This window comes from Tursiops truncatus, chromosome 11, assembly GCF_011762595.2.
Source record: "Tursiops truncatus isolate mTurTru1 chromosome 11, mTurTru1.mat.Y, whole genome shotgun sequence".
Classification (NCBI taxonomy): Eukaryota; Metazoa; Chordata; class Mammalia; order Artiodactyla; family Delphinidae; genus Tursiops; species Tursiops truncatus.
The window spans coordinates 81,022,967-81,038,887 of record NC_047044.1 but is presented as its reverse complement, the minus strand read 5'-3'; the positions used below and the strand labels follow the sequence as shown (position 1 = coordinate 81,038,887).

Below are 15,921 nucleotides of genomic sequence, written 5' to 3'. Positions count from 1 at the left end.
GGTAAAGAATCCGACTTCCAATGCAGGGGAGATGGGTTCGATCCCTGGTCGGGGAACTAAGATCCCACATGCCGTGGGGCAACTAAGCCCGCGTGCTGCAGCTACTGAGCCCACGTGCTCTGGAGCCCGCATGCCACAACCAGAGAAGAGAAAACCTGCATGCCACAACTAGAGAGAAGCCTGTGCACCAAAATGAAGAGCCCCGTACCGCAATGAAAGATCCCGCATGCCACAACTAAGACCCAATGCAGCCAATAAATAACTAAATAAATATACTTAAAAAAAAATTTCTGCCTGAAATCCATTCAAAGTTTATCATTCTGTAGTAGTTTCACCTTTAAGTTTGGTTGCCATTTCATCCTTGGGCCAGAATTCTTTCACAGACCCCAGCCCCTTCTTCCAGATCTGCTTCTCCCTCCTCCTGCACACAACCTTCTCCCTCCATCCTCAAGCCTAGCTTTGCTGGAAAACACTTTTCCACTTGATGTGAGGAAATCAAAGAGGAAACAGTCATTATAAGTACAAGAAAGTGGTGAAGGTGATTAATGGTGGCTCATATCTCTCTATACATTTTCACCTCTAATACCTGGCTCAGATTAGAGAATGCAAACAGAAAATATTTGGAGAGGAAAACAGAAAGATAAGAAAAGGTCGGGCTTCCCTGGTAGCGCAGTGGTTGAGATTCCGCCTGCCGATGCAGGGTACACGGGTTTGTGCCCCGGTCCGGGAAGATCCCACATGCCGCGGGGCGGCTAGGCCCGTGAGCCATGGCCGCTGAGCCTGCACGTCCAGAGCCTGTGCTCCACAACGGGAGAGGCCACAACAGTGAGAGGCCCGCATACCGCAAAAAAAATAATAATAATAATAAATAAATAAATAAATAAAATAAAAGGTCAAACTTGCCAACAATTTTGACTGTTCATCCCCAGATTATCTAGGAAGCATGGAGGGTGTGTTCGTGCCTTCTTCTCAGAGTTGGCTAAGCAAGAAGACAGGACACTAGAGCAAAGGGAACATCAGCAAAGAACGTGGGCTCTGACCTTTATGTGGGATTAAATGAGGCTGTAATTGGTCATTCTGCTAAACAAACTGTAAACTTCCAAACATGTCAGGGTTGACAAATTGCAAAAGCTAAGATACACGATTAAAACTGAATGAAAAAAAGTTGGGTGGTGAAAAAAAAAGAGCATGGAGATAAAAAAAGAAGTGAGGGAGGGAGAACATAGGGTGCGAGGAAGGACTCAAGAACTGGGCAAAGGAAGAATGTTTAAATATCCACGAGATTACAGTGAGTCAGTATGGTGGCCAGATGTTCCAGATGTTCTTAGACAATTCGAATTTTTATGTAAGTTTTTTATTCTTTTCAATAGGTGATTAATCAAGAGTAAGGAAACATAATTTAATCTGATATTCCTTTAAAACCCCGCACACAAATAAATTCTCCAAAAACTCCCTCCTCAAACCACGTGCCCCAATGTTTCAGTCTGGAAAATAACAGTGTTTGCTGAATGGAGAGAGAAGAAAGAGCACAGGGTCTGTTTTGCTTCTAAGTGGCTTCCCGTCGGGGGCAGCTCACTTTTTCCCCATCTATTAAATGACACCTACCTGACAGGGGTGTCATCAGAACTAAAAGGTTTTTAGTGTGTCTAATCCCATAGTTACTGTAGAAAATGATGCAATTAAAGAAAATAAATTATGTCAAGTTATGTCATCTTTTAGTTATTGTTTCAGCACATAACATAATGCGTAGTAAATACAAAAGTTCAATAAATGTTTGTGAAAAGAATGAACCAATTAATTTTTTTTAATGAAAGAATAAGAGAGAATAAGAAAGGACTCATTTTATCTTAGTTTAACTAAGGGTTAGACTCTATTTGTAGAATATCAAACCTCAGGTTAAAATTTAATGTGGTCCCAGATCTAATACAAAATTGATTTTCCCATGATGGGTATTAAGTAGGATTTATTTCATTTAGTGTCTTACAGCACTGGCTTTTATGGTGAATTTTTCTGATACATAGGATAAAAATATATTAAAGTTGAGTAAGTAGTTGAACAATTCTACCATAACCAGCCCAGAGAAGCTTCTTCCTCATCCAGTGACATTTCACACAATTGAACGGGGCTTTCTGGAGCTACTATAGAATCACACTACATTACCTGCAACTGATCATTTGCTAAAGAACCCCACAGATTTGCTGTAGTCAGTGGATTAATTAATAAAAGTTATCTATAATACTTCTAGATGAAGGCTTTCCTCAAAATCCTGGTCGTGGAAATTCTGGGTTTACACAACTATGTGGAACCTATTCCTCAATTCATTTGTACAAGAAATTCAAATAATGTTCAAGATACTTTTTATGCCTCAGATGAATGACAACTTTTTCACCTTTAGAGCCTGTATCTTACACTGTAATATTATGGACAGGCAAGAGATAAGGAAGCCACCTTTTTAATTAAAGTCCTTAAAAATTTTTCAGGAAATAAGGAACCTAATTATTAGCAATATTTCTTTATCTTGTCTTTTACTTATTTTTACTGTTTCTTCCCAATAAAGATTAGAAATGGCTCAAATAAAATTACATCATATTAAATTAATTTTTATGTGTAATACATATATTTTTAAAGTTTCTGTTTGCAGATATTATTCACATACCATTATTTCCTATCAAACATTCCCATGTACCATCATTATTTAAACACTTATTTCAAAACGCTATATTTATTCCATTACTCTAATGCACCATCATGCTTTAATCCATTTTTGGAATGAGTTTAGTTAGGTATACGTAGATAAAAAATACAAATCATTTTCTTATTTTCTTAGCTATTTCTTTCCTGCGAGTCTTATGTGATTCCCCCCCGCCCCCCAATTATTGTTATTATACAGGATTATGCAAAATTATTATTTTTACTTTCAGATTTTGGGGGTATATGTCACCAAAAGAGGAATCACCAGATGAGGTTATATAGACAGTTCTGTACTACTTGCTGGGCTCATCCTCTAAAACAATAAATTTACAATGATATCAACAACCTATCTGTGCATACACAGGATGTTCCTTCATTACCATCAACTAGCTCTAGCTTTCGGGCTCTGGTTAGGTTCAGCTGATGCGACGCACTGGCAGAAGATCACAGAGTGGAAGAGAAAGAAGTCAGGTACCTACTCTGCCTCTGCCTCTACCTGCATCCCAATCTCCATTCTCCTCGTTGAGGCTTCAGCAGTGTCTGTGTCTCTGGGTATAGCTTCTGCTGGAGCCCTTCTGCAATGTCTCCAAGTTCTCTCTGGGCTCTGGTAACACTGGTGCCACCCTTGCCCCTTCAGGCCTGGGGTGGCAATAGCTTTGCATTGTTACCAATTCCTGGATGCTTCCCTGTCACTCCTGGTTCCTTTAACCCTTCCCACACCTCTTGGAGTGTGCCATCTGTTTGCTGCTAGAACTGTTATCTCTGTAAATTATAATGACTTTTGCCAGTTTAATGATACCTAAAAGTTATTTTATCTGGCATTTCTGACATTGCTAACAAGGCAGGGCATTTTTCACATAATAATTTCATGTCTATATTTTGTCACGTAGACATGATTCAAACCCTCTAAGCCACTTTAAAATGAAACATGGATAATGACTGTATATTACATATCAGTAAACGTATTTTACATAATAAACTTTTCAGCAGTCATTTCACATGTATTTTCACATTCTGACTCTTTAGAATATTCCTTTCATTACATTTCATGGTGTAAAATAATTTTTAGCATTCAGGCACTGTTTTTCTCTATTTGGGTCATTTCCATTTGTTTAATATAAAGAAGGAAAAATCCCTTCCATGAAAGAAAAGAATATTCTGTACATTTTTGTTCTAGCTTTTTTTGGGAGTCCTTCTCCCATCTCCATCCACATGTTGACTCCTACTTAACTTTTAAAGCTATCTGAATTTGCTGCTGTAGGTGACCCGATTCATGCATTCTGATTAGTTTTTTTCCATACTGATATCCAATTGTCCTCCAAACATTGATTTAATAGTAATTTCTTGCCTCACTCTCAGGTTACTTGAATTTTATCTTATAGTGTATCACTAATCACTGTTTAAATCTCTCCTCATATCTCTGGTATGCTCCACGTATCATTATTTTTTAAGTATTTTAATTCAATTCTATAAGAATGAAATGATTTTCAATTTGTAATGTGTTTTACACTGGAAAAACAAGTCTACCTTCATTGTCCTTTCCAAGAAAAAAAAAATCACCTTTTGAAATATCTGTCCTTTTCTGCTTCCAGATGAATTTTACTACGCACCTATAAAATTTCATGGACTATCACTTAGGGACATAAATTGTTAAATTAAAACTATTAGACTAGGAGTTAGAACAGTGAACCAAACAAAACAAAGTCCCTACTCTACTGAAACTCTGATTCTAATCAAAAGAGACACACAATATACAAATTAACAAACATATAAGTGGTAAAAATAGAGCAAATAAATAGACTTTCAGAAAAATAAAAAGCAAGTAGTGAAGGCAATACAGCAGGAGGAGTAGGTACAGAGAAGGATTACTATTTTATCTAAATTGCTTGGAGAACTTCTCTGTATAAGGTAACATTTTAACAAAGAACCAAAGGAAGTGAAGAAATAGCCATGGAGGTTTCTGGGGGAAGAGCAAGTAAAAATCTGTCTCCACCATTAGAATGTAAGTCCCTAGACACCAGGAGCTGCTCTGTCTTGGTCCCCACTGCACATGCAGTACCTTAGCACATAGTACGTATTTAAAATTATTGGTTGAACAAATAAACATTAAGCGTAATTTCTAGATATAATTATTTCTGAGATTTCTCCCCTTGTATATATGATGTCCCTTCTCTCTCCTGCTCTAAAAGTGACTGTTACTCTTCCAAAGATGACAGATTGGGTTAAATAAGTTATCATACATACACTGGAGCAGCCCTGTCCAAGAGGACTTTCGGCAATGATGGAAATCTTCTATATCTGGGTTGTCCAAGATAGTAACCACTAGACATGTGCTTATTCAGCACTTGAAATCGTTTTTTAAATTTTATTTTATCTAATTAAATTTAAATGTGGCAAGTTGCTACCCTACTGGATAGGGCAGCTCTCGCCAGTAATATACTTTTGATCATACAGACCACGGAATACAAATCTTAAAAATCATTTTTTTTATTCCTCATAGGCAGTAAAAATGTTCTTATAAATATCTGAGGTGATATCTCATATTTATTTTAATTTGCATTCCTTTATTTGAGGCCAAAACTTTTCCAAACATTCGCTTTTAATATCTCCTTTTTATGAGTCATCTGTGCCTACACTTTCTTAGAATTTTAAATTCATTTTTTAAAAGGTAATATATATTGATGTTAAGAAAAATATTAACTGTAGGAACCCTGTAAAAAATAGAAAAATACAAAATGGAAAACAAAAATTATCCATAATCTCAAAATCCAAACAAAACCATGGTTAACATCTTGGAATCTTTTCTTCTAATCTTTTTGCTCCTATATATTTTACATAAAAGAAATAATTCTGGATAAGCGGTTTTTTATTCCCCTTTTAACACTCATCACTCAATCATTAGCACTTCTCATATCATTAAAAATCTTCAGTGTTTCCCTGGTGGCACAGTGGTTGAGAGTCCGCCTGCCGATGCAGGGGACACGGGTTCGTGCCCCAGTCTGGGAAGATCCCACATGCCGCGGAGCGGCTGGGCCCGTGACCCATGGCCGCTGAGCCTGTGCGTCCGGAGCCTGTGCTCCGCGATGGGAGAGGCCACAGCAGTGAGGGGCCCGTGTACAGCAAAAAAAAAAAAAAAAAAAACTTCAAAAAATAATCAGTGATACTATAACTTAAATCTTTTAGATATATCATAATTTGTTGAAACATTTCTCTATTATTAAATATGTAAACTATTTCCTACTGTATTTTATTATAAAAATATGTTGAACTTCCTTGCCCATAAATCCTTGATATCATTTCTAATTATTTCCTAAGGACAGATTCTTGGAAGGTAAATTACTTGACACATTAAAAAGGTATGAAGGCTTTTTTTAATGTACTACCAAAATGCTTTTCAAAAAGAGCATAAATTTACTCTCATCAGCAAGGTATGTGAACCAACATTTAATATTACCGTTTTACTTTTATCTTTTTAGTCTTAAACTTTGACAGTTAGAAATTAGATCTTATTTTCCTTTTTATTTTCTTAAAATTATTATCAGTTGACTATTTTCTCAGGGATTTACTTGTATGTCCTCCTCTATAAACCATGAATGCCTGAATTTGGCTCATTTTATCATTAGATTGTTATAGTGCTTTTCTTATCTATCTATCTATCTATTTATATGTTCTTTGTATAAAGGTTATTAGCCTTTTTTAATGTAGAGTAACTTTTTCTATTTTGATGTTCTTTTATTTTTATGATGTTTTTATATACTTAAGTTTTAAATTTTCAAATAGTGAAATGTTTTTTCCTTAGCTAACTTCATCTATTGCTCTTATGCTTAAAAATAACTCTCTCATCCAAAGACAGACAAATATCCACCTACATTTCCAACCATTTTTATCATTTCACATTTATCTCTAAAATCTATTGCAATTTACGCTAATGTATGATGTGAGGACATGAACTGAGTTCATTTCACCCCAAATAGCCAGGGTCTTCAAATGTCATTTTGATTTAGCTCAAATCAACCATTTTTATTGAATGCCCATATTCCATGCCAAGGACATTCTGTGTACCTGGGATCCATCAGTGAACAACAAAACATATAAAAGTCACAACCCTAATGGAGTTTATTATTTTTAATTTAATAATCCAGGGGTAGGCAAACTATCATGGGTCAAATCTAGCCATATCTATTTATTTATATATTGTCTATGACTCCTTTTCCTTTAGTAATTGTTATAAGAGCTGTGATAGTAGCCTGAAAAACTATCAAGATCTGCACAGAAAACGTTTGCTGATCACCGGAAATGACCCATCATTTCCCTACTAATAGGTGATAATTTCTTTATTATATCTTAATATCTTACATAAGTAAAAATCTTTTTCTGGCTATTTATTCCATTCCATTGACAGGCCCACTTAATTCTATGCTAAAACCACACAATTTGTTTTCAAATTCACTTTTTAAATATTTTTAACTTCAGATGATATTTATTTATTTATTCCACAAATACTGGGAATTCCCCGGTTGGGACTCAGGGCTTTCACTGCCATGGCCCGGGTTCAGTCCCTGGTTGGGAAACTGGGATCCCGCGGGCCACATGGTGCAGCCTAAATAAATACATAAATAATAACACAAATACTGAGTATCTACTATGTGTGAGATGCTGTTCTAGGTCAGCTATGCAGCAGTGAACCAAACAGACAAAATCTCTGCCTTTCTTTTGTTTCAGCAGAAACAAGCACAAATACATATAAACACATCAGGTGGGGATAAAATGAAGCAAATGAAAGAGGGACGGAAGGAAGACATTGTTACTTTACACCAGGTAGTCAGCCAAGGCCTCTCTGAAGACTTTAGGCAAGGGCCTGAAAGAAGTCACGAGAATGGAGGGTACCTGGGGGATGAGAGCATCCCAGGCAGATGCAAAGATGCTGAGATGAGAGTGTGTTTGCCATATCTGAGGAGCAGCAAGAGGCCACCAAGATGAAGCAGAGAGCTAGGTAGGGGGAGAACAAGAGCACACTGGGAAGTAAGGGCGGGGATGGGGGTGTTTGTTGGACAGGGGAAAGCCCAATCATGTAGTGGTTTTACTCTGTGAGGAATCTGAGCAGAGGAGTGACCTGAATCAAAGTTCTTCCTCTTTTTTAATCATTATAGCTGCTGTATAGAGAATAGATGATGAAGGGAGGGGGCAAGAGTAGAAGCAGGGAAGACAGGTTATGAAGCTACTGAAGTTATCCAGATGAGAGTTAATGGTACCTTGTTGCAGGGTGGCACTGATCAAAGTATTCAGAGGTAGTCAGATTTTGAATATTTTAAGGTTAATGCTTGCAGAATTTGCTAAAGGATTAAACTGAAGAGCAAGAAAATAAGAGTTACAGATGACACCAAGATTTTTATGCCCGAATGCCTAGACTGAATGATGGAATTGCCGTTTACTGAGATACAAATGACTTGAGAAGGAATTAATTTTAGTGGGCCATGAAAGTGAATGAAGAGTTTGAGGTTCGACAGCCAACTGGAGATGTCTCGTGGGCAGTGAGATATGTGAGACTATCAGGGGAAGGACCCAAGCTTCAACCAGCGTGGGATTAAAGTTAGGAGAGTGGATGAGATCAGCAAGCAAGTGACTGTAGACAGAGAAGGGAGCAAGTCTAAGGTTTAAGCCTGGCACATTTCAATGTTTAGAAGCTGGGAAGATTTGGAGGAAACAGCAAAGGAGATTGAAAGGGAGTGGCCAGTGAGGTGGGAGCAGGGCTGATATCCTGGGGGCCAAGTGAGGACAGGTTTCAAGAAGGAATCAATCAACTATGATAAACACTGAAATTGACTTGAAGGGCAGGACAGGGGCCAACCAATCATCAATCGAGAAGAGCCAAACAAGTGCTCATCCCACCTGGGCACCATCAGTATAATTCAGCATGAAAACTGAGGAGAAAAACAGAATTACAACTAAGGGAAAGGTGCTACACACAAAACAATATTTACAGAATATTTACACTCTTCACTTGGCTGCAATGTTAGCTAATAAGGGCATATTCAAAGAAGGCTTTAGAATGAGACTTTTCGATGGCTCGTTCAACTTCAGAAAGTGAAGAAAATAATGGAATCAACTCATCAAGGAAAGAAAACCTACACAATCCTATCAAATTAGAGAACCTAGAAAGTGTGTTTCAGAGTACATATAAATTTATCTTTACTCCCATTTCCTACCTATTTGGTAAGCTAAACAAAGGGAGAGAATGCTCAAGTGATCTCTTTGGAAATGAAATACTCTGATTTGTCTTGTTTAGCAATGACTGATGGGGCAATGACATGACAATGTGTTAGGTGTGTCTCTAAGTTATCCCTCGGTCTAATTTCATCTGCCAGTACATCATTTAGGGTATTGCTGGCCATTACAGAATCTTGAAATTGATAGCAAAATTGAGAACATCTTCAAAAGAAAAGGGAGTCTGACACTGAACACTGCCCCCCCCCCCAAATGCTTTCTAATGATGACTCAAATCCCCTGACTTTGCAACAACAATCAGTTATGAAGGCAAAGGAAAGCATTTCTGCCCTACAAACACCAATTTTAGCTGCACTGGCACGGAGATCAAAGTGGGCTGCCGTTAAATGCTCTAAAGGACAGTAGAGCAAATTTTCATGTATCTAACAGCTTTGCTGCCTATCTAAACCTGCTATATTTACAGGACATGGATGCAGTCTCTGTCAGAAAATCAGAATAGAGTAAGGACGTGAAACAATCCAGTGCAAATAAACAAATAAAAATAAATAAAATTAATAAAAATTAAAAATAAACAAATTTAGTTCATTAAAAGCAGTCTTTCAGAAAGCTTTTCTTATATGGGTCTTACCAAGATAACAGACAAGGGGGTACAAACAGGAAACTAAAAGATACTAATTAAGGGGACTCTTTAGAGAGCTTTACCAAGAGCAAACAAAAAGAACTTGGTGGTGCTGACTCCTGAGAAACATGAGGAGAAAGGTGGACGGTGGTACGCGGGCCACTACATATTAATAGTTCATTTGCCTTCTAAATAGGATTGCTTTCCAAATTTCTACTAAAATAATCATCTGCTTCGTGCTGGCTGGACCCTGCCTGAAGCACTGGGTTCCATCGCGAATGCCATATGTTTAAAACACTGACAAATTAGAAAGAACTCAAAACTGTACTGAAAACAAGGAGCCCAGAAGCCTGAACAGAAGAGGAACCACTGAAAGTCATGGAGAAAATAATGGGAGACATGAGGACTGTCGTGACACATTTGAGAAGTTATTGTGGAAAGATCCCTGAAATAGGCTGCCACAGACCTCCCAGCTCTGTTACTAGCCAGGCAAGTCACTCCATGCTAGCAAATTAATCTCCCTGGAACTCAGGAGCAAAATTAGGAGGTCAGCCTAGATGATCTTAAGTTCCTTTAAGTTGAATAATTTTACCATTTCAAACTACATCATCAGCGAGGAGAATAGTAAACACCTACATTCTTCCTGAATGGAATCATTCTATGCTGCTATAGAAGGAAAGAATAAGTAAAAATTATAATAGATAAAAATGTGGGGCCCTGAACCAAGACAGTGGAGTAGAAGGATGTGCTCTCACTCCCTCTTGTGAGAACACAAGAATCACAACTAGCTGCTGGACAATCATCGAGAGAAAGACACTGGAAATCACCAAAAAAGATACCCCACATCCAAAGGCAAAGGAGAAGCCACAGTGAGATGGGAGGAGGGGCGCAATGACATAAAATCAAATCCCATAACTGCTGGGTGGGTGACTCACAGACTGGAGACCACTTATACCACATAAGTCCACCCACTGGAGTGAAGGTTCTGAGCCCCACAACAGGCTCCCCAACCTGGGGGTCTGGCAACAGGAGGAGGAATTCCTAGAGAATCAGACTTTGAGGGCTAGTGGGATTTGACTGCAGCACTTCGACAGGACTGGGGGAAACACAGACTCCACTATTGGAGGGGACACACAAAGTAGTGTTCGCATCGGGACCCAGGGGAAAGAGCAGTGACCCCAGGGGAGACTGAACCGTACCTACCTGCTAGTGTTGGAGGGCCTCCTGCAGAGGCCGGGGGTGGCTGTGTCTCACAGTGAGGACAAGGACACTGGCAGCAGAAGTTCTGGGAAGTACTCCTTGGCCTGAGCCCACCAAGAGCCCTCCATTAGCCCCACCAGAGAGCCCCAGTAGGTTCCAGTGTTGGGTGGCCTCAGGCCAAACAACCAACAGGGAGGGAACTCAGCCCAACCCATCAGCAGACAAGCAGATTAAAGTTTTACTGAGATCTGCCCACCAGAGAAACAGCCAGCACTACCTACCACAGGTCCCTCCCATTAGGAAACATGCACAAGCCTTTTAGATAGTCTCATGCACCAGAGGGCAGACAGCAGAAGCAGGAAGAACTACAATCCTGCAGCCTGTGGAGAGAAACCAAATTCACAGAAAGATAGACAAGATGAAAAGGCAGAGGGCTATGTACCAGATGAAGGAACAAGATAAAACCCCAGAAAAACAACTAAATGAAGTGGAGATAGGCAACATTCCAGAAAGAGAATTCACAATAATGATAGTAAAGATGATCCAGGACCTCGGAAAAAGAATGGAGGCAAATATCAAGAAGATGCAAGAAATGTTTAACAAAGACCCAGAAGAATTAAAGAACAAACAAACAGAGATGAACAACACAATAACTGAAATGAAACTACACTAGAAGGAATCAATAGCAGAATAACTGAGGCAGAAGAACAGATAAGTGACCTGGAAGACAGAACGGTGGAATTCACTGCTGTGGAACAGAATAAAGAAAAAAGAATGAAAAGAAATGAAGAAAGCCTAAGAGACCTCTGGGTCAACAGTAAACGCAACAACATTTGCATTATAGGGGTCCCAGAAGGAGAAAGGACCAGAGAAAATATTTGAAGAGATTACAGTCGAAAACATCCCTAACATGGGAAAGGAAAGAGCAACACAAGTTCAGGAAAGGCAGCAAGTCCCACACAGGAAAAACCCAAGGAGAAATATGCCAAGACACATAGTAATCAAATTGGCAAATATTAAAGACAAAGAAAAATTATTGAAAGCAGCAAGGGAAAAACAACAAATAACATACAAGGGAATTCCCATAAGGTTAACAAATGATTTCTCAGCAGAAACTCTACAGCCAGAAGGCAGTGGCATGATATACTTAAAGTGATGAAAGGGAAGAAACTACAACCAAGATTACTCTTCCCGGCAAGGATCTCATTCAGAAATCAAAAGCTTTACAGACAACCAAAGGCTAAGAGAATTCAGCACCACCAAACCAGCTCTAAAACAAACACTACAGGAACTTCTCTAAGTGGCAAACACAAGAGAAGAAAAGGACCTACAAAAACAAACCCAAAACAATTAGGAAAATGGTCATAGGAACATACATATTGATAATTACCTTAAATGTAAATGGATTAAATGCTCCAGCCAAAAGGCACAGGCTTGCTGAAGGGATACAAAAACAAGACCCATCTATATGCTGTCTACAAGAGACCCACTTCAGACCTAGGGACACATGCAGACTGAAAGTGAGGGGATGGAAAAAGATATTCCATGCAAATGGAAATCAAAAGAAAGCTGGAGTAGGAATACTCATATCAGATAAAATAGACTTTAAAATAAAGAATGTTACAAGAGACAAGGAAGGACACATATGATCAAGGAATCAATCCAAGAAGAAGATATAACAATTATATATGCACCCAACATAGGAGAACCTCAATACATAAGGCAACTGCTAACAGCTATAAAAGAGGAAATTGACAGTAGCACAATAGTAGTGGGGGACTTTAACATCTCACATACACCAATGGACAGATCATCCAAACAGAAAATTAATAAGGAAACAGAAGCTTTATGAGACAATAGACCAGATAGACTTAACTGATATTTATAGGACATCCCATCTAAAATAGCAGATGACACTTTCTTCTCAAGTGAGCATGGAACATTCTCCAGGATAGATCACATCTTGGGTCACAAATCAAGCCTCAGTAAATTTAAGAAAATGGAAATCATATCAAGCATCTTTTCTGATTACAACACTATGAGATTAGAAATCAATACAGGGAAAAAAACATAAAAAACACAAACACATGGAGGCTAAACAATACATTACTAAATAACCAAGAGATCACTGAAGAAATCAAAGAAGAAATCAAAAAATACCTAGAGACAAATGACAATGAAAACACGATGATCCAAAATCTATGGGATGCAGCAAGAGCAGTTCTAACAGGGATGTTTATAGCTGTACAAGCCTACCTCAAGAAACAAGAAAAATCTCAAATAAACAATCTAAACTTACACCTAAAGGAACTAGAGAAAGAAGAACAAACAAAACCCAAAGTTAGCAGAAGGAAAGAAATCATAAAGATCAGATCAGAAATAAATGAAATGGAAACAAAGAAAACAAGAGCAAAGACCAATAAAACTAAAAGCTGGTTCTTTGAGAAGATAAGAAAAATTGATAAACCATTAGCCAGACTCATCAAGAAAAAGAGAGAGAGGACTCGAATAAAATTAGAAATGAAAAAGGTGAAGTTATAAAAGACAACACAGAAATACAAAGCATCTGAAGAGACTACTACAAGCAACTCTATGCCAATAAAATGGACAACCTGGAAGAAATGGACAAATTCTTAGAAATGCACAACCTTCCAAGACTGACACGAAGAAATAGAAAATATGAACAGACCAATCACAAGTAATGAAATTGAAACTGTGATTAAAAATCTTTCAACAAACAAAAGCCCAGGACCAGATGGCTTCACAGGTGAATTCTATCAAACATTTAGAGAAGAGCTAAAATCCATCCTTCTCAAACTCTTCCAAAAAATTGCAGAGGAAGGAACACTCCCAAACTCATTCTATGAGGCCACTATCACCCTGATACCAAAACCAGACAAAGATACTACAAAAACAGAAAATTACAGACCAATATCACTGATCAATATAGATGAAAAAATCCTCAACAAAATACTAGCAAACAGAATCCAGCAACACTTTAAAAAGATCATACACCATGATCAAGTGGGATTTATCCCAGGGATGCAAGGATCCTTCAATATACACAAATCAATCAATGTGATACACCATATTAACAAACTGAAGAATAAAAAACATATGATCATCTCAATAGATGCAGAAAAAGCTTTTGACAAAATTCAACACCCATTTATGATAAAAAAACTGTCCAGAAAGTGGGCATAAAGGGAAACTACCTCAACATAATACAGGCCATATACGACAAACCCACAGCAAACGTGATTCTCAATGGTGAAAAATTGAAAGTATTTCCTCTAAGATCAGGAAAAAGACAAGGATGTCCACTCTCACCACTATTATTCAACATAGTTTTGGAAGTCCTAGCCACGGCAATCAGAGAAGAAGAAGAAATAAAAGGAACACAAACTGGAAAAGAGGAAATAAAACTGTCACTGTTTGCAGATGACATGATACTATACATAGAGAATCCTAAAGATGCCACTAGAAAAATACTAGAGCTAATCAATGGTAAAGTTGCAGGATACAAAATTAATGCACAGAAATCTCTTGCATTCCTATACACTAATGATGAAAAATCTGAAAGAGAAGCACTCCCATTTACCATTGCAACAAAAAGAATAAAATACCTAGGAATAAACCAACCTAGGAAGACAAAAGACCTGTATGCAGAAAACTATAAGACACTGATGAAAGAAATTAAAGATGATACCAACAGATGGAGAGATATACCATGTTCTTGGATTGGAAGACTCAATATTCTGAAAATGACTATACTACCCAAAGCAATCTACAGATTCAATGCAATCCCTATCAAATTACCAATGGCATTTTTTATGGAACTAGAACAAAAAATCTTAAAATTTGTATGGAGACACAAAAGACCCCTAATAGCAAAAGCGGTCTTGAGGGAAAAATACAGAGCTGGAGGAATCAGTCTCCCTGACTTCAGACTATACTACAAAGCCACAGTAATCAAGACAATATGGTACTGGCACAAAAACACAATCATAGATCAATGGAACAAGATAGAAAGCCCAGAAATAAACCCACGAACCTATGGTCAACTAATCTATGATAAAGGAGGCAAGGATATACAATGGAGAAAAGACAGTCTCTTCAATAAGTGGTGCTGGGAAAATTGGACAGCTACATGTAAAAGAATGAAATTAGAACATTCCCTAACACAATACACAAAAGTAAACTCAACATGGATTCGAGACCTAAATGTAAGACCAGACAGTATAAAATTCTTAGAGGAATACATAGGAAGAACACTCTTTGCCATAAATCATAGCAAGATCTTTTTTGATCCACCTCCTAGAGTAATGGAAATAAAAACCAAAATAAACAAATGGGACCTAATGAAACTTAAAACCTTTTTCACAGCAAAGGAAACCATAAACAAGACCAAAAGACAACCCTCAGAATGGGAGAAAATATTTGCAAATGAAGGAACTGACAAAGGATTAATCTCCAAAATATATAAACAGCTCATGCAGCTCAATATTAAAAAAAACAAACAACCCAATCCTAAAATGGGCAGAAGACCTAAATAGACATTTCTGTAAAGAAGACATACAGATGGCCAAGAGGCACATGAAAAGCTGCTCAACATCACTAATTATTAGAGAAATGCAAATCAAAACTACAATGAGGTATCACCTCACACCAGATAGAATGGGCATCATCAGAAAATCTACAAACAACAAATGCTGGAGTGGGTGTGGAGAAAAGGGAACCCTCTTGCACTGTTGGTGGGACTGTAAATTGATACAGGCACTATGGAGAACAGTATGGAGGTTCCTTAAAAAACTAAAAATAGAATTACCATATGATCCAGCAATCCCACTACTGGGCATATACCCTGAGAAAACCATAATTCAAAAAGACACATGCACCCCAATGTTCACTGCAGCACTATTTACAATAGGCAGGTCATGGAAGCAACCTAAATGCCCATTGACAGATGAATAGATAAAGAAGATGTGGTACATATATACAATGGAATATTACTCAGCCATAAAAAGGAACGAAATTGGGTCATTAGTTGAGACATGGATGGATCTAGAGACTGTTATACAGAGTGAAGTAAGTCAGAAAGAGCAAAACAAATATCGTATATTAACGCATATATGTGGAACCTAGAAAAATAATACAGATGAACCGGGTTTGCAGGGCAGAAATTT

At 37.8% G+C, this 15,921-nt stretch overlaps 1 protein-coding gene across 4 annotated transcripts in view; it reads right to left on the bottom strand.

The window, feature by feature from the left end:
* Positions 1-15,921, bottom strand: part of ITPR2 (inositol 1,4,5-trisphosphate receptor type 2) — a 533,856-nt gene that overhangs the window by 256,588 nt on the left and 261,347 nt on the right. The window lies entirely within an intron of this gene.